General features: G+C 40.0%; 1 protein-coding gene and 1 long non-coding RNA gene across 2 annotated transcripts in view; both read left to right on the top strand.

The window, feature by feature from the left end:
- Positions 1 to 25,444, top strand: part of LPP (LIM domain containing preferred translocation partner in lipoma) — a 750,332-nt gene that overhangs the window by 252,609 nt on the left and 472,279 nt on the right. The window lies entirely within an intron of this gene.
- LOC132660229 (uncharacterized) overlaps positions 1 to 25,444 on the top strand; it is a 47,137-nt gene that overhangs the window by 1,583 nt on the left and 20,110 nt on the right. Inside the window, exon 2 of the long non-coding RNA XR_009601592.1 lies at positions 224 to 25,444. This exon is cut by the window's right edge and continues 20,110 nt beyond it. This is a non-coding gene — a long non-coding RNA (uncharacterized LOC132660229). The remainder of the gene's footprint in view (positions 1 to 223) is intronic.

Below are 25,444 nucleotides of genomic sequence, written 5' to 3'. Positions count from 1 at the left end.
TTTGTTGTTGTTGTTCTGGTTTATCTCCTTTTTGGGTGATCCTGAGAAAATAGGAAGAAGCAAGAAGGACTTTATTATGAAATATTCATTACAACTTGCAACTTTAAAGATGTGTGTGTGTGTGTGTGTGTGTGAGAATTGTTTCTGAAGCACTTTCCCATGTAATATCTCACTTAATTACCGCTATATTCTGTAACATTATTATGGTTCCTTTATTATTAAGGTTCCCAGAGACAAATGAAAAATCTGAGATGCAGAGGATTCAGGATGAAGCTTATAAGTGGGCAAGCCACATTTGATCAAATTTGAGTGTTTTCCCTTCAATAAACCATTGGTAAGGTAGAATAACCACTGCGTAATCATTGTTGACTATTGCTATTACTGATACAATTTCTCTGGGAGAATTTTGTTGTAAGAATGTGGGAGACATTTTAGTGGACTTACCTAGTCTATTTCTCCTGAAGGCCACTCAGCGTCATTCTGAACCTGATCTTTTCTGTTGCCCTATGAAAGATGGGTATCATGACCCTCAGTATACAGAGACTGTTAGACAAAGCGAAATGAGCAGCACAGGGCAAAGGTGGGATTTGAATCCTTGTTTCCAAATTCCAAGTCCAGAGCTTTTCCTCTGCACTACTTTGCATCTTGTGTTAATGTTATGAATAGTTTTTAAAAGAAAACTCTCACACTTATTTTTCCTAATCTTTACCAGAGATGTTTGAAGTAGAATTTGTCCAGATAACATGTGAAAATTTACTTAGCATCACCTGTGCATGAGATGGTGTGTGAAAGTATAAAACAGCCAAGGTAATCTCTGTAAATTATCATCAAGAAGACAGTATTTCAGAGAGCCTTTGGAAAAACCATTTGAAATAGCCATTAATTCCAGTGAATTATGCCATCTTGTTTAGACTTAGATGTCACTGGTAGTTTTATTGACATTAAAATGAAATTAAAATGACATTTAAATTTGCTGATGTTTTGTTATTGATTTGTTCCTATATAATAATGACTTGTGGTTTATTAAGTGCTTCCTTTGTAAAAATTATTTACTAGAAAAGAAATCCCCAAGTCAGATGATGTGAATCTATAAACATCACTATTTAAGGTGTTACACATACTCACCCAGGGCTTCCCCGGTAGCTCAGCTGGTAAAGAATTGGCCTGCAATACAGGAGACCCTAGTTCAATTCCTGGGTTGGGAAGATCCCCTGGAGAAGCGAGAGGCTACCCACTCCAGTATTCGTGCCTGGAGAATTACCATGGACAGAGGAGCCTGGCAGACTACAGTCCATGGGGGGTCGCAAAGAGTCAGACATGACTAAGCGCCACACAGCACAGCATATACCCACCCAAAGCTCAGTAGGCTGAATTTGCATCTTCATATCTCACCCTCAGCGTTCTTCTTCAGTTTCCTTACTCAGCCAAATTCAGATGCATCTTATGCCGTTTTTATTCACTGGAACTCTCTAATAGATAGGAAAAGAGTAAAAACACATGTTAGCCCTTAAGCAGTTTATATTTTCATTGGAAACATGACATATGAAAATAATCAGGTAACTCACATTATAAAGCTATAAATTCTGTTTGTGAAGTGGCTTTATGGCTAACTTCTCAGAGGGTTCAGAAAGAAGAGTTTACTTGGGGCCAGGATAGGATTGGAAGGATAAAAGAAGGGAGGCTCAGGAGGCAGTGGTTAGGCACATAGACTCTAACATCAGATCTGGGTTCAAGTTTTTTTTTAGTCCTTACTTCTCTAAGAACTTGAGCTAACTGGTTTAAGTAGCTACTTAAGCTCTTTCAATATGTTCTTACATTAAAATAGAGATACACATATCCCAAAGAGTTATTTTCAAAATTAAGTGAATAAATTAGCATAATATCTGGCACAAAATAATGGTTAAGTTGTTGGAAGCTGCCAGAATTATTGTTGCTGTTATTATTAAAATTAAAGCATGACCATTAACATTGGGAGTGATAATCCATAGTTTGTTCATCCTTCGACTTTTAATCATAATTGTCTAAATATAACTCTTACTGGCCATATTTAAAAATAACCATGGTTTTATCTTTCTTTCCTATGGTAATCTTTTGCTATTTGACATTTTAGAATAGGCTTGTCTTATTCCTGGTAGAATTATGATGTGTTGATATGTCCTTTTTGGAATTTGAAAGACACCTTTCTTAGAGAGAGGATTTACTTGAACCGTGTCACTATTGAAGAAAAGAAAAAGATTCATATTTATGGTATCCCTTTAAGAAGGAGCATTCTTAATATTAAACTAGTATTACAGATAATAATGTAAGTGAATGTTATAAAAAGCAAACTGTATAAAGTAAATCAGTGATTTTTATTAACTTTGAAAATCTTTTGTTTGCCAAATTCTTCACTGAGGCAGAGAGATTTTAGAGATGTCAATTATATCATCACACAAAATAATTGATTAATTTGCTTAGGAATTTTATCTTGGGTCCTATTCATCTCTGGGATTCATAATTGAAATTTAGCCAGTCTTCTGATACTGTATTTAAACTTGGTCCATGTGTATGTCTTTTTCAGGGAAAGGGTCCATATGTCATCAGATCCTCAAAGAGATGCTTAACTTGCTCATTAAGAAAGATAATATCCCCTGCCTAAGAGGTCACCAGTCTCCAAAGCCAGTTATATTACTACTGCTTAAATAAAAGCCAGGTTTTCCTTTTCTTCTTGCCAAATGTAAGAGGTAGTGTCCGAAGAGAGAACTGAACATTTGATGGTGATGGTGGTGGCAGTTCTAGTAATTCTATTAGAAAATACAGTGAATGTGCAATATAATAGACAGTGTGCATACACGATTATGTCATAATATGTGGTTTTGACACACGTTCATATGTATTTTCACATCTTCTCTGGGGAGTGCCTACGTAAGGCGAGGTATGGAGATGGATAAGGCCCGGGTTCTTTCCTCTGGGAGGGAGGCCACACAGGACTATTCATTCCCATTTGATAATTGAGGAGATGCAGATTCTGTGATGAAACTGGCTATACCAGGTCCTATAGGTTGAAAGTAATCAAGAGGTGATTCTTGAGTTCTTTATACCGCAATATGCTTTCAGTTGCCTTGCATATAACTGTTACCTATACATTTTTACTTATTTCTCTTATATGTGAATTTAAAATGTCATATTTGTGCTGCTTCCATTATTGCAGTTTTGAATGATGATTCATCAGTGCAGTGGCCTATTTTAGTGAACCACAATAGCTTGGGTAGAAAAAAAAAAAAAAAGACTCAACATACTCAGGAATGGAAAGCAGCCATCTTTTTATAGCTAAAATTACAAACATCTGGCAATTACTCTATTCTACCTCCCTTCAAAAAAAGGAATCGTCCCTTCAACTGGAGCCTGCTGCTGTGTTTAATCAAGGCAGCTATGCAAGCCTCAAGGAGCGATAGGTTTTGATTCAAGGAGGCCATTGCCTAACCCAGTTGGCTGGAGTCTTTTTGGAAAGTACACCATTTAATACTCCCCATATGCTACTGTGTTATATAATGATAATAATGGTAATATGGCCATTAATGGCTGTAGAAAATCCCCTTCTGCTTTCCTGCCCTGGTTCATTTGTGGTGGCTCTTACAGCAGATTTATATTTTGAAAGTTAATTATTTGGGTCAAGTTTGCCTCTCTCCATCCCCAGGAGTTTTTTGTACCCTGAGACAGAAAGTTCAGCTACATCATGGCAAATGACAATTACTGGTTGGCTTTTATTATAAACTGGTCTATTAAAATGTTGAAGGAACAAATCAATTTCTTTTCAAAGCCTGGCAGTGGTCACAGAGTCAAAAAACAATCCACCATGGTTATGATGCCTTCATACCCCACCCTTGTTTCTTATTGTGATAATTGCTTGTGAAACTAGTTCTTCCCTCCCTGGCAAAAGTCAACTCTGTTGGCAGGGGAAGTGAGAATGGCTGGTGGTTTGAAATAAGGGCTGAGAGGGAGAACTTCTGCATTTTTCTCTTGGGGCCAGTGCCAGCTTTCAATCTGGCCTTGGCCAAGGCACTCACCTTTCTATTCCCCATTTACCTTTCTCTTCCTCAGAGCCGCTGCAGAGGAAAGGTGGACTTTTCTTTTCCCAGGTTCTACCAACCTGATTACCACTGTTGCTTTTGGCTGTAGGGTATCTTGGTCAATAATCATTCGTAATTGTGAAGGGATGGAAAAGATGTAGTATGAGGAAAAAAAAAAAAGTCTCAATGGCATGGTGATTTTCAAAAACAAACTCAAGTACTAAAAATAGGCTGTTTTCTAGTGTTATAGTGTTAGTGTATTATGGTACTTGGAAGTCATAGACATTTAGTGGGGGCCTTGAGCTTGTTTTACATTAACTTTTATGCCTTTAGTAGAACTGTATTCAATACCCAAAGCCAGACATTTACCCTTAGCAAAATATAATAATTTTGCTTAGCTGTTCCTCCAGCCTGTCTTCCCCGAATCCCAGCGAATGTTACAGACATCTCATTAAGCTAATGGCAGCTTTGGAAGAGGTGACTAGGGGGTTTCCGGTTTAAAAAATAAATAAATAATGGAAAGAAACAGAGCAGGAACTCCTCATGGCCTAAAGTGCACGTCTTACTTGGTACAGCTTCTCCATGCAGAGCCTGGGAGAGTAATGGTCTCTGGACTTGCAAAACATGTGTGTCTCCCTTTGTCTGCATGCAGTGTATCACTGATAGTTCTGGCCTTTCTCTTTCATGAAACTGTCTTAGAACTTAGACTCATTTATTACAGCCAGTGTTGTTGCCTAGTGCTTTTGTCTCTGCTTAAGTGGAAGACGTTATGCCACTATCATTTTACCATCGTTTCCCTTTACTTTTGGGCTTAAAATCTATTAACGTGATAGAAAACAGCCTACTCTGTACTGAAAAGGCCTTTAACTCTCTCTCAGTGGTTCTGTACTCTCACGACATACAAAATCACCTGGGGAACTTGTAAAAATGCCTAGACTTGTCCTTCACCCTCAGATATTCTAAAATAGTTGGCCTAAGATATCTCTTAGTCTTACAAATTTATAATCTCTTGTCATGGAATTTCATTAGTACTTAATGTTGTAAGCTTGTACCCTCAGGGGGGAAAAAATTCTGTTACAGTCTAATCACATTGCCCTAATTGTGATTCAGTTCTCATTAAATGGAACCTCTCCCTTAATCATTTTTGAGTTACAAATCTCTGGGAAAGGAACAGTGAAGAATAAACAGAGAAACAAACAAACATTTATTCTAGTGAGCCATCTTCAGAGTTACCTTTGAAGCAGCTGATTTGGCCTTAAAAGCAGGAATTCTCAGCTGGTCATCATAAAATTAACGGTGCCTAACAACAATTGAGGTGCATTCAGTGAATAATCACCTCATAAATAATATCTATGCAGCTTATTAAGGCAGCTCAAATTATACAAAACTGATAGTTTTAAATGTAACAAGATAGTGGAAATATAGTGGGAGAATGTCCCTTTTGCAGAGGGAATGAAGCTTGAAAGGCCTAGGCACAAATTTCGTAGGAGATTTGGAACTTTAGCTACATAGCAAGAACAAAACTAAAGTATCACTCAAGCTCCCTGGAATGGCATAGTGCTCAGCAGCAGTTCCCCTGTTGTAGATCTGTCCTTTTAGGAAAGCTTTTGTTTTTTTTCTTAATATTTACTTATTTTTGACTGTGCTGGGTCTTTATTGCTTTACACAGGCTTTCTCTAGTTGGAGTACAAGGGCTTCTCATTGCAGTGACTTTTTCCGTTGTGAAGCAGGGCTCTAGAGCGCAGGCTCAGTAGTTGCAGTGCACCGGCTCAACTGCCTTGTGGCATCTTCCCGGACCAGGGGTCGGACTGGTGCCCCCACATTGCAAGATGAATTCCTAACCGCTAGATCACCATGGAAGCCTCCTGTTAGGAAATCTTAAGTTTGCTTTGGCTCTAATATGTGGCAGAGGTAGGAACATATCTATAGTTACTTGTGTTTCTTTTTCATTAGAAAATATTTTCCTATATCCAAGTGAATTGCAAAGAAAAGTCTCTTCCCTGTGTGAGCCCTTGAAGCCTTATAGTGATTTGTCCCTCACTCCATCTTTCCTCCCCTGCTTAACACTGAACAGTTCCGTTGTAGGGATTTTAAAGCTTTTAAGAATTTTATTCAACCTATCATGAAAAGCCTCATTTGTCAGGACCCAGAATTGAACTTAATGCTATTGAGCACAGATGGAGAATGGCAAAATTCTCAAAGAGAATTCTTTTTCTTAAACAAAGGTGCAAGTACCAAGAATTGCCTTTACAATTTCAGCACAGTTTGTTGGCTTGCTTAAAGGGCTAGTCTATGCAGTATTATTAACTGACTTTAAAAAATTCATGTTTATATCTTTGTATATACTCTTTTCCCCTTCACTATAAATGGAAAAGAATGCAAGGTCTGGTAGGTAGTAAGGTCAACAAATGAATTTAGAACTTTCCTGGGACTAGATTAAATAGCTAGATTCAGACAAGTTGGATTCATTGTTCAATAAATAAGTTTGAGTTCATGGGACTCAAGTAAGTCTAAATTTTGAGGAAACAAACTGGAAAAGCTGGATCAGAATGAGTAATAGTGAAGGCAAAACTAAGATTACTAACAAGATTATTAACATTTCCCATGAAATTATTTTTTACAATAGCTTTCCCTGGTTTACCTTGTTCATGGGTTCAAGTTCTTTTATAGTTCTTCAATTTTTATTCTATTTTTCTTAAGGATGAAGGATAACCTGCTCCTTTCCCTCTGTGCTCGTGATTTGTTATGTGTGTGTTGCAGTTACACATGCAATTTACCTGGATGTAGCTTGCCTACAACATTGGTTAATTGTGAACATCAAAACTCTTAAAACTCAACTTATAAGTTAGCTGATGAAGTGGCAGCAGCCATCCCACAGTTGTACTTACCGTTGTGATTACTTATCCCATGTATTTGTTTAGAATGTAAAGAACTCATGGAGTAATGAGACAGGATGATACTCAATACCTAGAGACATCTGGAGAGGAGGTATACTGGCAGGATCATCTCCCAAAACTTCTAAGATCATCCTGGGGCAGCCTGAGAAGCCAGAGGTGCAGACACAGGCTTCGAGCTCAAAGCCACATGGATGAGGCCAAGATTGATAAAACTGAAAACACTTTCATGCCATCACTGATGACACTGAGCCCTCTACCTGCCCTTATCTCAATTTGGATATTTTTAGGGGTACACAGATTTTATCTGTTCTAGTATTCTCCTTTCAGTTCATTAAACCATGAGATAATTCTTTTTTTTTTTTTTTCCTCTCAGGAATTTTGGATTTGAAATATTGTTACTATTTCAGAGATCTTCAGCCATGGTTCCTTTTCAAGACAAGGTTTTTTTTTTTTTAAGCTTTTTATTTTATACGGAGTATAGCTGATTAATAATGTTGCGATAGTTCCAGGTGAACAGTGAAAGGACTCAGCCATACTTGCACATGTATCCATTCTCCCCCAAACTCCCCTTCCATCCAGCGAAGGCATCCTATTTTGCAAATGGTGAATCTATAGCATTCCTAGCAGTGTGTATAATGCAGTTTGCTCCGCATTGTATATATCCCTGATAAAAATTAACCTGCATGAAAATAATGTCCATTCTAGATCCAGCCAGTCCATTCTGAAGGAGATCAGCCTTGGGATTTCTTTGGAAGGAATGATGCTAAAGCTGAAACTCCAGTACTTTGGCCACCTCATGCGAAGAGTTGACTCATTGGAAAAGACTCTGATGCTGGGAGGGATTGGGGGCAGGAGGAGAAGGGGATGACAGAGGATGAGATGGCTGGATGGCATCACTGACGGGATGGACGTGAGTCTGAGTGAACTCCGGGAGTTGGTGATGGACAGGGAGGCCTGGCGTGCTGCGATTCATGGGGTCGCAAAGAGTTGAACACGACTGAGCGAGTGAACTGAACTGAGACTGAAATTGTCACTGAGTATTGCTGCCTTTTAGCTGGAAAACGTCTCAATCCAAGGTTTAAGAAGGAGCGATCTTAGGATCTGTGCTCATTTGGGGTATTTTCAATGAACTTCCTTCTCTCCAACAGCTGCCAGGACACTTGTTGGCAATAGATCAGGGCCTTAGTTGGCATTTGCTAGAAGTAGAGGAAGGGCAAAGCTGGAGTCACAGCGGGAATGCCAGGGAATACCAGGCTGGTAGTTCAAATGTAGGCACTATTCATGAAGTGCCCTTCAAACATCCTGTTTTCAGAAATAAACTCAGCCCTACTAGCACCTGTTATTTCTTTCCTAAAGTATAAAGAACCATGAATCCTAGTTAAGAGCTAAGATTTCCTGCAAAGTTTGAGTTTGTTCTGAACACAACCGCAGAGTTGTTTATGGATACTCAATTGAAAGGAGAGAACAAATTATTTGCTAGAATAAAGGACATTTTATTTCAGCTACACCAGAAAGGAAGTACCAGCCAATCAAGAAGGTAACCACAGTACATGACAAGAGCTACCTAGAGAAAAGTGTGGTCCAGTTGAAAGGACCCTTCTTAGCTGTGCACTTATGGCCTGTGTACATCACCAAACGACCCGGGACTGATCTTCCCAATCATAAAACAGTGAGATTGAACAATATTATCTCTTCACTTCCTGCTCTAAAATTGTATGAAAGAATGATTCAGCTACAGAAATTGCGTAAAATTGGTTACTCTTGAAAGGCACGGAGTGAAATTGTTCCCATGGAAAATCATGAATTTAGTAAGGCCATGAAATGGGCCATAGGCTCTCCATTCTGTTTGCCCCCAGCGTGTTCCTCTGCTACCCTCATGCCCTCTCAACTCTTCCACTCTAGGCTAATATCCTCAAGCATTCTTCCTAACCCAGAGCGGGATATAAATCCATGTTATTTACATATAGCTCATCAGGAAGCTAGCATTCTATTTGTATCTACTGTATGGCAGGTCTCTGATATGTAAGTTTTATAGTAGTATTTGAAATTTGGTACTAATATTTCAGGGTTTAAATACTGAAATTGAGGCTTAAAGAGAGAGTAAATAAGTTGCCTGATGTCTTGTGGCTAATGAATAATGAACCTTTGATTTGAATCCAGCCATCTCTAAATCCAAATTTCATGTATGCTAACTCCAAAAGTCTGTAAAAGAGATATATTAAATGTACTAACATTGAGATACAGATATATACCCATATCTACCTGTATCTATATATTCATATCCAGTAGCTCACTAGCTATCAAAAAGAAAGAGGTCTACAGCTTTGATAGTATGCCAAAGTAAAATCTTGCCAGAAGGATTTTTACCTTTAACAGAAACTGGAGCCTTAAACTGAAAGCATGAAGTTCTAAGATAAAGGTTAACTCTCAGGAGATATATAAAGAGAGGGTCTGGGAGCCATGATGTCTATGGAGATGTACAAGAGATGAATTTGGCCTTGTGGCAGGAAGAGTGTTAAAAGTTCTTCCAGGTTAACTTCGGAGTGAGGAGAAGAGAATGAATGAATGGCTGGCAACCTAATTTTCAAGGTTGTATAAAGGAAACATAAACTAGAGAAGATATACTGGATAAAGATTCAGAACCTTTGTTACTTTTTTTGTTTTTTAAATCCTAGTCTGTTTTGAGGGCATCAAGAGCCATTAGAAAACAACCTGTAACCATTTTGTTTTCTTTTTACTGAAATAAAAGCACTGAAGGGCTTCCCTTGTGGCTCAGATGGTAAAGCATCTGCCTACAATGCGAGAGACCCAGGTTTGATCCCTGGGTCGGGAAGATCCTCTGGAGAAGGCAGTGGCACCCCACTCCAGTACTCTTGCCTGGAAAATCCCATGGACGAAGGAGCCGGCAGGCTACGGTCCACGGGTTTGCAAAGAGTTAGACACGACTGAGCGACTTCACTTCAGGACGTTTAAGGTGTCCCAAAAGCTGTGTAGGATTAGAGATAAACAAGGTGTGAACTTTACTTTGGCTGTGTATTCCAGAAAAAGAAGGGTGGACTGGAGGACTTTGACTAAGAAGCTGTTTAAGAGTTTCCTTTCAGCTTTGTCTTTTTTCAGGCTAGAAATGAACCCAGAGTGTTTTTTGGTTCATTTACTTACTTGTGAAATTAAAAAAAAAAATAAGTATATTAAAAAAGGAAGTGTCATGGAAATATAAGTCAATATTGGCTGCTGTAATGATGGATACAGTTGATCCATCATGACTACTATTTAAAGGAAGATGGGAAGATCCTTAGACCTTTGTAAAAAGGGACTTTGAAAATCTTGGTCCAATGGTTATGAGAGGGTTAAAGAGAGTCCATCGTTTTATAACCAGGCCCAGCCATCTTGTATAAGCCATGTCAGGATGTTGTCTGCATGCCGTCTTTGCTGATCACAGTAATCGGGTCATAAAAGAAAGAGAAGTAATAGAGTGTCTCTTAGCAACCAACCCCAGGAGAAAGAGAAAATTACTCAAACCCAGCCATCCAGCCAGGGAAGTAGAAAAATAGTCTGAAAGTCTGTTGAAATTGCCCAGGAACATGATTCCTACGTGGCAGCTCCTATAGGCTGGCTTGGGTCTCTCTCTCTCTCTCTCTCTCTCTTTTTTTTTTAAGAAAAAGGAAAGTAAGAAATAAATAAAGAAACAAATATCTGAAACAGAAACTTTTCTTTGTTGGTCTTCCTTCCTCTCTCTTGTGGTAATTTGTATTTTGAAACTTATCTCAGAAAGAGGGAGAAAGAGGCAAAGAGTGGCAGGGACCCAAGAATCTTTGTCTCCTAAAACAGGAACTTGGTGGTCCCAAGTGTGAGAGGATTCTGGGGAGAAAGGTGGTATAATTTATTTCACTGTCCTCAGTTTTTCCAATTGAGATTGGAAATGCTAGAATACTCCCCAAGGAATAGGAATGCAAAGGCTAGAGGTGGTATCATTAGTTTTCTAAGATCTGTTTTTGCCTGCCCTGCTTGTTAACTGTGTAGCAGTCAGCTCTGTTGCTGTCAGTTGCCAAGTGGTGTCTGACTCTTTGCCACCCATGGACTGCAGCACACCAGGCTTCTCTGTCCTTTACCAGCTCCCAGAGTTTGCTCAAACTCATGTTCACTGAGTTGGTGATGCCATCCAACCATCTATCCTCGGTTGTCCCTTTCTCCTCCTGCCCTCAATCTTTCCCAGAATCAGAGTCTTTTCAAATGAATGGGCTCTTTACATCATATGGCCAAAGTATTGGAGCTTCAGTTTCAGCATCAGTCCTTCCAATGAATATTTAGGATTGATTTCCTTTAGGATTGACTGGTTTGATCTCCTTGCTGTCCAAGGGACTCTCAAGAGTCTTCTCCAGCACCACAGTTTGAAAGAAAGCATTAGTTCTTCGGCGCTCAGCCTTCTTTACTGTCCGACTTTCACATCCATACATGACTGCTGGAAAAACCATAACTTTGACTATGTACGTCAGCTCTATAGCTGTTAATATTTATCACTACAGACTTTGGTTCAAGGTTGTGGCTTCCAAACTTTTTTTCCCGACACAAATGGCAGTTATAAATAAATTTTGCCTTGCTAATTATACACATATAGATATATATAAAGATGTGAACAAAATTTCACTCCACACAACATTCTGTCACTTTGTACATGTTGATGTTTTCTATTCTATTTCAGTTTTTCAAAATACTTTTGGGGATCTAGTCAATTGATTCTGTGATCCATTAATGAGTTAGTTTGTACAGTCTGCAAGACAGTAGTCTAGGGTCAGCATTTGCCTTCTGTTTTAATTGAATTTAAAATGATTCCAAACAGCAAGTTCAGCCATGGGAAGAGTCCTTGGCCAGCATTGTGATGTCCTGAGTGATGGTTGTTTAAGCTAAATATATATATATTTTTTTGGTCATCTGTCATGTAGATGCATCCTAAGATCATGGCTTGAAATTTAGGGAAATGAGCCTGAGGTGATTCCTCTTGGCCTGGGTGCCATAGTGTGGCCAGGAAGCACTGGACTGGACTCAGGAGACTTGGTTCCACTGGGCACATTCTTTTCTCACTTGGGGCTCCTTGTTTAGTGATGGGGTTGCATTAGATAATGTCATAAATTCCTTCTGACTGTAACATCTTTGAATTCCAGCTGGAAGGGACCCCAGAAATCATCCAGTTGAATCAATTTATCTCTAAGATTCAGTTCGAGAGAAAGAACAATGACAGACTCCATTCTTCCTGAATTTAAAGCTCTGTGCTAGGAAGTGATGTACACAAGAGACTGAATCCTGGTGTTTCGCTTCAGATATCTCGGTACAGGATAGGAGTAAGATGTGGGCACAATTAAGTTTGAAAAAAGGCACGAGTTCCCTGATGGCCTAGTGGCCCAGTGATAGGGCCCTGGACTCTCACTGCCGTGGCCTTGGTCTGATTCCTGGTAGGGAGACTGACATCCCACAAGCCGTGTGATGCAGCAAAAAAAAGGAAGAAGAAACAAGTTATTACACACTGCAGTTAGGGTAGAATTAAAATATAAAATTTCCCAAGAAAGGATAAGTTAATCCGACTGGGAAGGTAAAGGTTGAAGGCTACATTAGTATAGGAAAGGAAGCTTTTGGAGGGGGGAAGGAGATTCAGACGTGAGGAGACTGATGATAGCAAGACATCCAGGTGGGCTTAAGGTTGTGAATAATGGAAGAAAGGCATCTCACTTGCCCCCTCTGAGTTAGGTCTTTTGACCTCTCTAAACTAACAGTGTCATGAACCCAGTATTGTGGGCAGATTCCGACCCCTCAACCCCACCCTGAAATTTTCTATATTTTATGACATTTTTTCTTCCCATTTACCATTACCCCTTAATAATGACCCGTTTCCCATTGCATAGTGATAAGGTGAAGTTTGATTAAATAATATCTGTATGGTACTCCCTACTGCTAAGAGACACATGCTTATATAAACACAAGGTGTTTTTCTCCCCTGGGAGTGAGGAAAGTAAATAAGGAAATAGAAATTAATACCTGTGATTTTTTTCAGAACAAGTGATGCTTGAATATTTTTCTTTATCTTATTTTAAGAAAAATTTTTTCTGTTTAGGCAGAATCTTATCTACTTTGAGCTGATCTTTTAGTAGTTTATAAACCATGGAAATAACCCTGCACTATTGGGAATATTGAAAATAATATTCTCTGTGATGTCACTTTCTGAACAAGTCTGGTTTGGTTAAGTCAGTGGTAGTGGTTTAGTTGCTAAGTTGTGTCAGACTCTTGGGACCCCGTGGACTGTAGCCCTCCAGGCTCCTTGGTCCATGGGATTTCCCAAGCAAGAATATTGGAGTGGGTTGCCATTTGCTTCTCCAAGGGATCTTCCCGGCCCAGAGATCAAACCCGAGTCTCCTGCATTGGCAGGCGGATTCTTTACTGACTGAGCCACCAGTGAAGCCGCTAAGTCAGTGAAGGAAAGTAAATGCAGAAACCAGAATGAATTTGAGGACTTCGTAATTTTGTTTCCATTTTGTGCTTTTCCTTGAGGAAGCCCCACACACTCACATATCTTACTCAGTCATCTAAATCTCTAATGTTTTCTTATTGGTATAATGAGAGAGAAAGTCATTTTGCTTTCTCGAAGTTCGTTTACCTGCTTTCTCCCCGTTGGCCTCTTCTAGAACAATGATTCCATGGATTTTACTTCCTCTGGTGCAAATCTAATATTAACAACAGGACTAAGTAAAATTCCTTAATATTATTATGTGGTGTTTGACATTCCAAGCACACTTTCACAGCCGCTGTTGTATATGATCTTCAGTACTCTTCTTTGATAGGTAAATGGCAGGATATTCTTCCTGTTTTGTAGGTGCCTAAGCTGAAGTATCTAGAAGTGATGTCATCTAGTATCACTCACCTAAAAAGTCGTGGTACCAAAACAGAATAATAGGACTCCTGACTCCTGGGCAGAGGGAGGTTAGATGGATCATGGGAGGTCACTGCTGATGTACAATTCAGATAATCTACTTGAACACTTTTAATTTTAGATGAGGAAACTGAGGCTGAGAGAATTGAAGTTCCTAGTGTTCCAGAGGTCAGTGCACAGAGACAGGTCTTCAGTTCCCTATTTGAGGTGTGTAACATTGGACTTCACAGATTTATTCCTCTCCAGATCCCCTGTTCTGACCATAGCATTCATTGTACGGTGCTCATATTACTTGAGAAGTAGGTGTGCATTTCACAAATAACTCCTCTTTATTGGCAATTTCTTCTATGTGTAATTAATATTCTTTAAGCACTTATTTACTTAGGCCCTCAATATTTGTCCAGTAGTATTAACCGCCTTGGGGGGGAAAAAAAGACAAAAACTTAAGACCTGGGATTTATATTTGAAAGGCTTGAAAGTGCTTTCGGTGAGATTTAAAAAAAATAAAAGAAATAATGAGCCAGTTAGGAAAATAATCCAGACTTTAAGTTCAGTAGGAATTTTGAGGAAGGATATATGTTTTTAGTCCTGTTTTGGAGAAAGAGTGTATGTTTTTAGTATATGTTTATAGTCAAAAGTAAATGGGTTCTGTTGGTTGGATAGTTACAGATTGGCTGCAGGGTGCGGGATGGGGAGTAGGGTGGTGGGGGTGGGCAGGCAGAGTGGGGGTGCACAGGGTGGTCAGCAGGAGTAGAGATGCATGGCTGTGATGGAGTATGAGGCACTAAGGCCAGTGGGAAGGTCTGGTCTCCCAGGTATAGAAGGAGTGATCCAAGGCAGGGAAAGGAGAAGACTCCGGCAGCCTTCCACCCTGGAGCCTAGAGCAATAGCGTGAGCTAGGGATGTGGGGAGTCTCATGCAGCCATTTACACAGCCATTCACGTGATAATGATTAGAAATTAAGATGGTGTTCTTGGTTGTGAGCACCCTTCCTAAATGGCACTTGAGGCAGCTGATGAATGAGACTTGGGCACGTTGCTGCCTCTGTGGGCTTCAGGCCTGAATGGATCTGGGGGGTTATGAGAGCTTCCCTCCCAAAGCGCCTGCATTTGAGAGATGTGCTAAGTACTGCCTGGATTTAAATTTAGAAGTACTTGTGTATCCTTCAGAAGGAGAAGTTCCTGCTATAAGGATGGTTTGTTATGTACTTGAAGTTTCCTAATGTATTTCAATTGTATAAATCCTTCTTAAGATATCTTTTTCTTTGTGGACTTTTAGGTAAATTTAAATATTATTGATAGAAATTTTAAAATGTGAGCAAGTGCTTTTTGTAAGAATAAGAAAATTAAATCATTAAAAAATCCGCATCCACAATCCTGCCACCCTAACACATCAACCCTATTTTCTGTGTACTGATTTTGTCTCCAGTGATGTGGTTCTATGGTTTTTATAATGTGCAATCAGGAGAGATAATTTTTTCATTATTTTTTCATTTAATGTTATAAGAATTTTCCTCATCGTATTTTACAGTGGTATTACAGTCTTTGGGCCTCGATGATGGCTCAAGTGGTAAAGAATCCATCTGCCGTGCAAGAGACACAGGTTTGATCCCTGGGTTGGGAAGATCCCCTGGAGAAGGAAATGGCAACCTCTTCTAGTCTTCTTGCCTGGAGAATTCCATGGACAGAGGAGCCTGGAGGGCTACGGTCTATGGCATCACAAAGAGTCAGACACACTTAGTGACTAAAGACACGCGCACGAGCGCACACACACACACACACACACACACACACACACACACACACATTATAGTCCTTGAAGATGATACACTAGAATTTATTCAAATATTGCCATTTTGCCAATCACATGTGTTATTTCCAGTGTTTTCTTTTAGAGAACACAATGAAGATATTCATGGCTACAACTTTTTAAGGAGATAGCATATTGAATTAATGTTTATGACCAGCTTATTACTGGTTCTTGCCAAAATATCCTTTTAATTAAATTCCATTCTGCTGGAAGCATTGTATAACAGCTGTGGTGAAATACTTGGGGGGGCAGAACAGATGCTTGGAACTGGTTAGCTGAGAAGATTCTTCTGTGTTTGAGGTGGATGAGGATGGGATGGCAGTCTATTTCCTTCATCACACTTATTGTATTTAAATAGGCAATGGAAGCAAATCAGCCACAGTTGAGAGAGAGGTGGCCCAACTGGAGTGCTGGGGCAGAATATTTTTTTGGACTGGAGTGTGTGGTTTCACTATAGTAAGGATGACAAAGCATAGTGGTGGATTGTAAGTGAGTGAGCCAACAGAGATCAGTCTGCATATATGACCCGGGTTAGAGCTGTGCAACTGATTCTCTTACTGGGAAGAGTAACGAAAAACCCCTCTCTTGTACTAAGTGGGGGTGATAATAATAATGACAATAATAGTAAAATTTTCTGGGGTGTTATGTTCCAGATTCCATTCCAAATGTATACACACACACACACACACACACACACACACACACACTCCTAATTATATATGTATATATGCTCATTTAATCCCCATCATTTATGAAACAGTGCTGCTATTTATTTTCATTTGTTAGATATGAAAACGGAAGCACAGAGGTATAGACTGACTGGCTCTAAGTCACACAAGTTATGAAATAATAAAGCTATGAGAGAAGATATGTCATGCCTTTATTGGGACTAAAATGCTTAGGTTTTGAAACCTATTAGATTGACCTAAGACTCCCAGCATTTTCTGAGGCTGCAAAACGTAACTAATCTCTTAGCCCTAATCCTGATACAGCCTAAAAACAATGTGAGGAGATTTAGCCAATAGAGTGAGCAGAGATCAAGACATTTATTATAGTTATCATCTTTTTTCTTTAGTTTTTGTATCCTAGGGAGTATGAGTCTGGGACATAATAGTAGATGCCCATTAAATACCTATTAATTTAAGGTTCGAAGGGAGGGATGAATGGATGAATGAGTCATCCAGTGCATTTGTCTCTTTCTTTGAGAACCTTGGTTTAACTGTAATCAGCCCAGAGTATGCATGGTCATTTTGCTAAAGCAGAATCTTAGTGTAGGATTAAAAGATAACTCTGCAAACGACAAAAAAAATGATGTTAGCAAGTTTCAAAATGTGTTAGTTTGATTTATTGTTATCTTTTTCTGATAAAGAAAGGGGGTAGTCTCCCCAAAAGTTTAGTGATTAAGTCATCAGCCAACTTTTCTATTTTGGTGGTTGTGGTAATTGATGTTTCCTGGAAATTTTCCCCCTGTTCTATTAATACTCTCAAAGGGGGTTACAGCCATGACTCACTTCAGGAAGTCAACCATCATTCGCTTCCTCAATCTCACCAAACAGTCCCTGTGTACAAAATCAACGACTTCTGCAAATGAGTTACTTTATAGCTCTCAAGAAAGTTCTAGATAATACAGCTTTTGTGGTTCACTCTGTGCTTCCTGCCCTGATGGGGAATAAAATAAGAATTCATTTTGCTTCTTGGTATTCTTCAAATCACTGACCAGGTGGGTCACCAGTGTGGTCTCTTGGTTAAGAAAACTCCCACCTGCTGTCTAGCAAAAGTCCCTTGACACTCGTGTTTGCAAAGTTACACCTGGGGACAGGGGCTTTAGGACTCAGGGAACTTGAGTTCATGAACTCCAGTGTGGTCTATATTTCTCAACAGTGTACACCTGACTTTGTGCTTCTGTATTCATTAATTTGCTGTTTAACTAATTATTAAGAACACATTAATTCATTTGACACCTAGATCCATATTTCTTGAGCACCACTGTGTACTCAACACCATCCTGGGCATGAGGATACAGTACAGGCAGCACCTGTTCTCAGGAAGCTTCCAATCTACGTACTGTGAGCTGTGTTACTGAATTACCCCAGGAGGCGAACTCAGAGAATACGTAGCCCACGCATGCATGTGTGCCCAGTTGCTCGTGCGTGTCATGCTCTTTTTGACCCCACGGACTGTAACCCACCAGGCTCCTTTGTCCATGGAATTTTTCAGGCAAGAATATTGGAGTGGGTTACTGTTTCCTCCTCTAGGGGATCCTCCTGACCAAGGAATTGAACCTGTGTCTCCTGCATTGGCAGGCAGAATCTTTACCAATGTGTCACTTTGGAAGCCTGTAGGCTTATTCTAAAGGAATCAAACCCGAGACATTTGCAATGTTGTGAAGAATAAATTTAGTCACATTAATTCTGTAACTTTTTTGGCCTGGAATTCATCCCCATCTACTGCATATGAACCCCCTACTTCTGCCGAGAGTACCTATAAACAGCAAGATGGAGCTCAACTGTGCATTTCTTGTGGTACTTAGAATTTTTTACCTTGGACTATAGTAATTTATGTTCATGTCCTAGCTTTGCTGTAGATTCTTTAGGTAGAAGCAGTGTGGATCAAGGATGTCTGCCTTTTGACCTTTGACCTCCGCCACCTCTCCTGGTCTCTTGGAACAATGCCAGATAAATGGTGGTGTTCAGTATGTTTGGTCAATGCTGGCTGTGTGATCTTTAGGCAAATGAGTGAACTTCTCTGAGTCTCATTGTTCTTTCTGTAAAAAAGAGTTTATTTACCAATATCCCTACTTCCTAGGTTGTTGTGAAGTTTGGGTCTTGTACTGAAAGTTCTTTTAATAGTGTCTGACATTTGGTAACCATTTACTAAATATTATCATTAGTAAATGATTTTACTGCTGCTTATGAAGTGCTAGCATTTCCTTCTAGGATTTTCTTGCAGTTCTTTATGATTGATGGAGAAGAGACTTGCCATCTAGGATTTTATGTCAGCCTTCTTTATATAGGAAACTAGATATAAATATGCTGTTTCAATGGTATACATTTCTTATTTTTGTATGATTGGTGACGAAACATTAGGTAAAATATGCTACTGTTTCCCCTTGATGTCAATTCATGGTATCAGTAAGATCTCTGAATTTTTCCAGATCCTTATTGCTGACAACAGTTTAACAACAGAGTGTGTTCATTGGTACCCTCATCCAGCAGTGCAGCTTGACCTCTGGGGTTTGACTCAGGTCTTTGGTCCTTTGTCCTTTGTTTATTCTGGCTATGAGCAGAGGAGTCAGGCAGAGACTTTGATATCCTCTTACCTCCTTCTCCCACCCCTGCTGGCAGAGAAAGTGTATTGTAAAGAAGAATAACAGAGTGACTGAAAGGTTGCTGTGTTGGAAAAAGTGTGTCACATAATGCAAAACCCAACTATATACATAATATATATATGAATTTATGTGTGTATATATATGAATATATGTATATATTTCATATGGCTTTATATATCAGACTTTTGGGTTGACATATTTCTGTGTACACACAATATGCACTCTACAAAATGTGTTTATACTCCACTGTCATTGAATCCTTACACATCAACACTGTGTCGTTACCACAGCGGAGATGATGGTCTCCACTTTACAGATGGAGAAGTTCAGAGTCTGCACCTAGTGCGTTCTGGAGCAAGGCTGAACCCAGATTTTCAAAGCCCTGAGGCAGGTATAGTCTTCCGCCATGTCGTGTATCAGAATATATCAGAATATGGATGCAGGCTGAAGCTGAACACTTACTTCTTCTTTTGTAATATTGCTTAAGTTCCTAATAAAACTGCAGTGAAGATGTATTTGTCATCATTTAGGGGCCTTCGTTGGAGAAGGAGATGGCACTCCACTCCAGTACTCTTGCCTGGAAAATCCCATGGATGGAGGAGCCTGGTAGGCTGCAGGACATGGGGTCACGAAGATACGACTGAGCGACTTCACTTTCACTTTTCACTTACATGCATTGGAGAAGGAAATGGCAACCCACTCCAGTGTTCTTGCCTGGAGAATCCCAGGGGTGTGGGAGCCTGGTGGGCTGCCGTCTCTGGGTCGCACTGAGTCGGACGTGACTGAAGTGACTTAGCAGCAGCAGCGGCCTTTGCAGTCCTTTTCTTATTTTCATCACAGTTGCCTCTGTCTGTTTTGATAACTGACCCCTGGACGTTTCAGTGTTAGAGTTGAATGGATGTTTTCAAATCCTGCCAAATGTTTCCATTGCAGTGCTCAACATAGTTCTAATTTCATAATTATTTGATCACTGCCCAGACTCAACTGTAAACTCCAAGGGGGGGCATCATTGTATCTTAGGGATCTAAACACAATGGGTGACAGGCAATAGGGGCATAGTAAGTAACTGTTTAATGAATGAATTGATAAATGATTAAGTGAGAGAATACATGCTTCTTAAGTCCAGAACACTAGTGCTGCAGTGAGCCTTTTAAGTATTTGAATTCAACTTAATAAAATAAAATATTACTAAAAACCTCTGTTCCAACCACTGACACAGATGCTTAGCAGTTTATACTGAGACAAGACATGATTTCCAACCTCAAAAACTAATAATTTATTGGTGGGAGGGCATTTAAAATATGTGAAATGAATTCTAGCAGGGCTCTGGCCAAAGCCTGTTGGGAACCGCAGAGAGAAATAAGATATTACTTTTGATCAGGACATTGGGCAAGGCTTCCTGGAGATGTATGTCATCTGGATCTTGGAAAGTAGATTGTTTCCATGAATGAGAACAATGTTAGGAAGGAACCATCTATTTAGTGAATGGATCATGGGGATGAATCACCAGATCATAATGGAGGAACGTGGGAATTTTGAGCACTGATGTCAGGGCTTAGAGTGACTCTGCAATGTTAAATGTGTTCATTATCCTTTCTCCTTCTCCACCAATTACTGTGTTTCTTTAACCCTTCTCTTAATGATCCATGGCACCATTCTCCCTTATTCTTCTTTCCTTTTGTTATTCTTGTCAGAACCTGACACTTAGATTGTTCATATATTAGTGTGAAACAGATGGGCAGCCTGGGCAGCACACACTTTCTATAACTTGTAGCATGGGGCCAAGGGAGGTGCTTCCTGAAGTTGGTTTCCTTGGCTTTTCTTGCTTAGACTGTTTTTGGCTATGGCTTCAGTTCATACTTTCATTGTGGAGAGTTTCCCAAACTTAAGACTCAAGCTCTGTGAATACATTCATTATACACACACACACACACACACACACACACGCACATGCATACATACACTTCCCTGGTAGCTCAGCTGGTAAAGAATCTGCCTGCAATGTGGGAGACCCCTGTTCGATTCCTGCATTGGGAAGATCCCTTGGAGAAGGGATAGGCTACCTATTCCAGTGTTCTTAGGCTTCCCTGATGGCTCAGACGGTAAAGAATCTGCCTGCAAAGAGGGAGACCTGGGTTCTATCCCTGGGTTGGGAAGATCGCCTGGAGGAAGGCATGACAACCCACTCCAGTATTTTTGCCTGGACAATCAGCATGTACAGAGGAGCCTAGAGGGCTATATAGTCCATAGAGTCACAAAGAGTCAGACAGGACTGAGTGACTAAGCACAGCACAACATATATATATTCCCCACCCCACCCCTTGATATGCAGACTGCTCTAGTGTTTATCCCTGTTGTATGTCAGACTGAGATGTTTTGTCCTGAGGATGTCACCTGGTCTTACAAAACTCAGAGTACTGGATAACCCAGAGGAGCTCTCTTTGCTCCACGGCCTCCTCGCTTAAGAACATACTGCAGGGGTTTATGTGTCTATTTGTAAATCATTTGGGGGATAGCAAAATGCATTCTAAGAAAGACACATTTTGTTTTCCTTTCTGTTTCAAAGCAGCATAGTGGCTGCTGGACAAGTCATGAGAACATGTTTATAATCTGTCCTCTCAGGACTTTCACTACTTGAACTTGACTTTCCACACTTTTATGACCCATGAATTTATCTGTGCTTTTATGACCAACACACTTATACACAGAGAACATATAATAATGGCTAAAAGTAGAAGTTATTTCCATACTGGGTCTGCATTTACAAGTTCATTCATTTACCACTGTCCCAACAACAGAAATGGCAACCCTTGTTTGATTTTTAAAATAAGGTAAGCAAAGTGAAAGAGTAGAAGGCAGGTTCTTGCCAGTGCTGTCATTCAGTGCAGCCTTGTATACAGAAATGAAGTACTGGCCTGCCTTGAAAGCCTGGCTTTATCACTTGCAGTCTCTGTGACATGGGAGAGACCGATTATCCTACTGAACCCAGTTTCCTGATTTATTAAATGGATGTAAACAGCATGCTTCGGATGTTCAATACAGTTCAAATGGTATTTGTGTGCAGAAGTGAATTGTAAATTGCAATTGCTGAATGAGTGTGAAGGGCTGTTATTTTTTCACCCCCTGGCTAAGGAGAAAATGGGAACATGAGTCTTACGTACCTTTCTCTGCTATTTTGACTTCAGCAGCACAGACAGCGTCAGACCTTCTTTTGCTGACATTCCTAATTAGCAATGCCGAATCTCACCGTTGTATCAATCTTCCTTGATCCTCCTTAAGATGGAAACAAGTGTTCCTGTTATAGCACTACCATGTGCATGACAGGAAAAGAGTCTTGTTGCCATCAGAACCTTAATTTATCAATCTTACTGACTTCAGCTTTAAGTTTGCCAGCTTAAGATGATTCATTAACAAAGTATTATTTTTTTTTTCCCCCCAAGGCTTAGCTTTTACTCCAGGGAACAAAAGGAAATGGCTCACACCAGCATTTCTAGTAAGCACTCATTCAGCAAAGGATGGTGTGCCCTTAATTTTGTGAGCATGTGTATAAAGAAAGTACTTGAAGCAGAGATTCTTCCCTGTGCAAATACAGCATATAATTTTCAAATGCACCTTTAAATCTGTCTCAGACCTGTTAAGAACCTGTGTTTTTCTTTTCTTCATTAAGATGTTCCAACATGGAAATTTCATCTTTGGAAATTCAGACGTTTTTCACTTCTTTTGAAAAGAACAACTAAAAGATTTCAGTATTTTAGACTACCAGGATGACACATTTTTGGCCTGTACAGCATAGATATGATTGGGCTGTTTGCTTCTTCAAATTAATACAGATAATCCACTGTATCTAAATGTGTTTGAGTTTGTATCTCTGCATGAGTATTATGAAAACCAAGTGGAAGAGAGGTACATTTTGAGACATTAAGGCACCATTATGGATGAAATCATCTTATAACTTTAGCTATACATCTCAATCCTCAACTTGAAAACAAAAAGTTGTGTCTGTTTCTCTGATTACGTATTAAGTAGGAAAGCATGTTTTACCTGAACGAGATTGTTCTTGGGGCTTTGTGAAAGAAAAGATCCAAACATAAATTCATGATAGAGAAGACAAAAGACACTCACTTGATAATTTATATATTTAGTCTTCTTTCAAACGTGATAAGAAAACTTATCATGTTCCAGTGCTGCTTTAGAACTGGGACTAAGCAATGAGCAAAGTCCTCTCCTTCCTGGAGTTTACACTATAAAAAGGAGCAGAATAGATTATAAAGAAGTAACTGTATGATGGCTCAAGGGGTAACAATCTCTATCCCCCCCCCCCCCACACACACATTCACATCAGTGTGTTACAAATCAGTGTGAGAAGGTAAAGAATTCCCTAGTCATTTGTGATATAGAATATATGTCAAAATTTGCCACCAGTCACATCATCCCTAAGGCTTCCTCAGTGGCTCAGTGGTAAAGAGTCTTCCTGCAGTGCAGATGCCGCAGGAGACGCAGGTTCTGTCTCTGGGTCAGGAAGATCCGCTGGAGGAGGAAATGGCAATCCACTCCAGTATTCTTGCCTGGAGAATCCTATGGACAGAGGAGCCTGGCGAGCCACAGTCCATAGGGTCACAAATAGTTGGATGTGACTGAAGCAGCTTAGCATGCAAAAAGCACATGTCCCATCTAGTGGAGAGTGGCATTGCCTGCCACTTGTGTACCTAAAGCTTTCAGTTCAGTTCAGTTCAGTCACTCAGTTGTGTCCAACTCTTTGCCACCCCAGGGAATGCAGCAACTCCTGGAGTTTACTCAAACTCATATTCATTGTGTCGGTGATGCCATCCAATGATCTCATCCTCTGCCGTCCCCTTCTCCTCCCGCCTTCAATCTTTCCCAGCATCAGGGTCTTTTCAAATGAGTCAGCTCTTAGCATCACGTGGCCAAAGTATTGGAGTTTCAGCTTCAACATCAGTCCTTCCAATGAACACCCAGGACTGATTTCCTTTAGGATGGATTGGATGGATCTCATTGCTATCCAAGGGACTCTCAAACTCCAACACTACAGTTCAAAAGCATCAATTCATCGGTGCTCAGCTTTCTTTACAGTCTAACTCTCACATCCATACATGACTACTGGAAAAACCATAGCTTTGACTAGATGCACCTCTGTTTGCAGTGATGTCTCTGCTTTTTAATATGCTGTCTAGGTTGGTCATAATTTTTTTTCCAAGGAGCAAATGTCTTTTAATTTCATGGCTACAGTCACCATCTATAGTGATTTGGGACTCCCCCGCCCCCCGCCCCGGGAAAAAAAATGCTTTCAGTTTTCAGTAAAAACAACTTTCTCATACTCTGCAGGAAGGTAGTGGGCTTGCACGTGTGTTTTGTGCTTAATAATCTCAGGAGAGTCCTGTCCACAATACTTACCTTGTAATGACTTGTGGGACACCACTGAAATGACTAGAATCAGCTTTCTTTAGTAAGTAGACTGGGATCATCTCATCATTTGAAGTGAGCCTGTAGGTTTGGCTTCCTTCTCTACTCAAATCTCACCTGGCCTTTTTGAACCAGTGAAAGTAGCAGGTGGTGTTTGGCTTTTGGTTTTCCTGAAATGTATCTCTTTCTGCCACTCTCCACACTCTGTGCCAGTGTCTGTCAGGGTCAACACTTCATGAAATGGACCATAGATCATTTCAGCTCTTTCTTTGTAAAAGCTTCTTTGTGACCTGTTGGTTAATGTGGGTGACATTGAACCTCTCTGTCATTCACTCCAAGTGACTGCTTTTACAGTGCATATGTGAAAGCTTTTGTGGGTTCTCTTGTTGTTTAGGCTTTTGTTGTCCCTTATCTGTTTCTCTAACAATCTAGACTCATTCTACTTTTCTATGATAATTTTTCCTGAGTTTTCCTAATTTTCTACTGACTGATGAAAATACAAAACTTATCCTGAAGCTTGTGAGCTTCGCTTGGTACCTTGTATTTCTTGCAGTGTCCAAGTCCAGCTCACCTTCTCCTTCTTCACAGAAAAATCCTTTTCTGGGACTTTCCTGGTGGGCCAGTGGCAAAGACTCCACATTCCCAATGCAAGGGGCCCAGGTTTGATCCCTGGTTGGGGAACTGAGATCGCACAAACCACAGCTAAAGACTTCACTTGCTGCCACTGAAGGTCCTGCATGCTGCAATCGAGATCAAAAATTCCATGTACCATAACTAAGGCCCAACAAAGCCAAATAAATCTACATAAAAAATTCTTTCCTTACTAAAACATATATTTTCAAAATGGCAATGAGGTAGGCGTGCTTCAGAATCAGTTCAGTTCAGTCATTCAGTCGTGTCTGACTCTTTGCAACCCCACGGACTGCAGCACCCCAGACTTTCCTGTCCATTACAAACTCCCAGAGCTTGCTTAAACTCATGTCAATCGAGTCAGTGATACCATCCAACCATCTCATCCTCTGTC

The sequence above is a fragment of the Ovis aries genome, chromosome 1 (genome assembly GCF_016772045.2).
Source record: "Ovis aries strain OAR_USU_Benz2616 breed Rambouillet chromosome 1, ARS-UI_Ramb_v3.0, whole genome shotgun sequence".
NCBI classification, from domain to species: Eukaryota; Metazoa; Chordata; class Mammalia; order Artiodactyla; family Bovidae; genus Ovis; species Ovis aries.
Note: the sequence above shows the minus strand (reverse complement) of the source record. Positions and strands in the feature narration are given on the sequence as shown.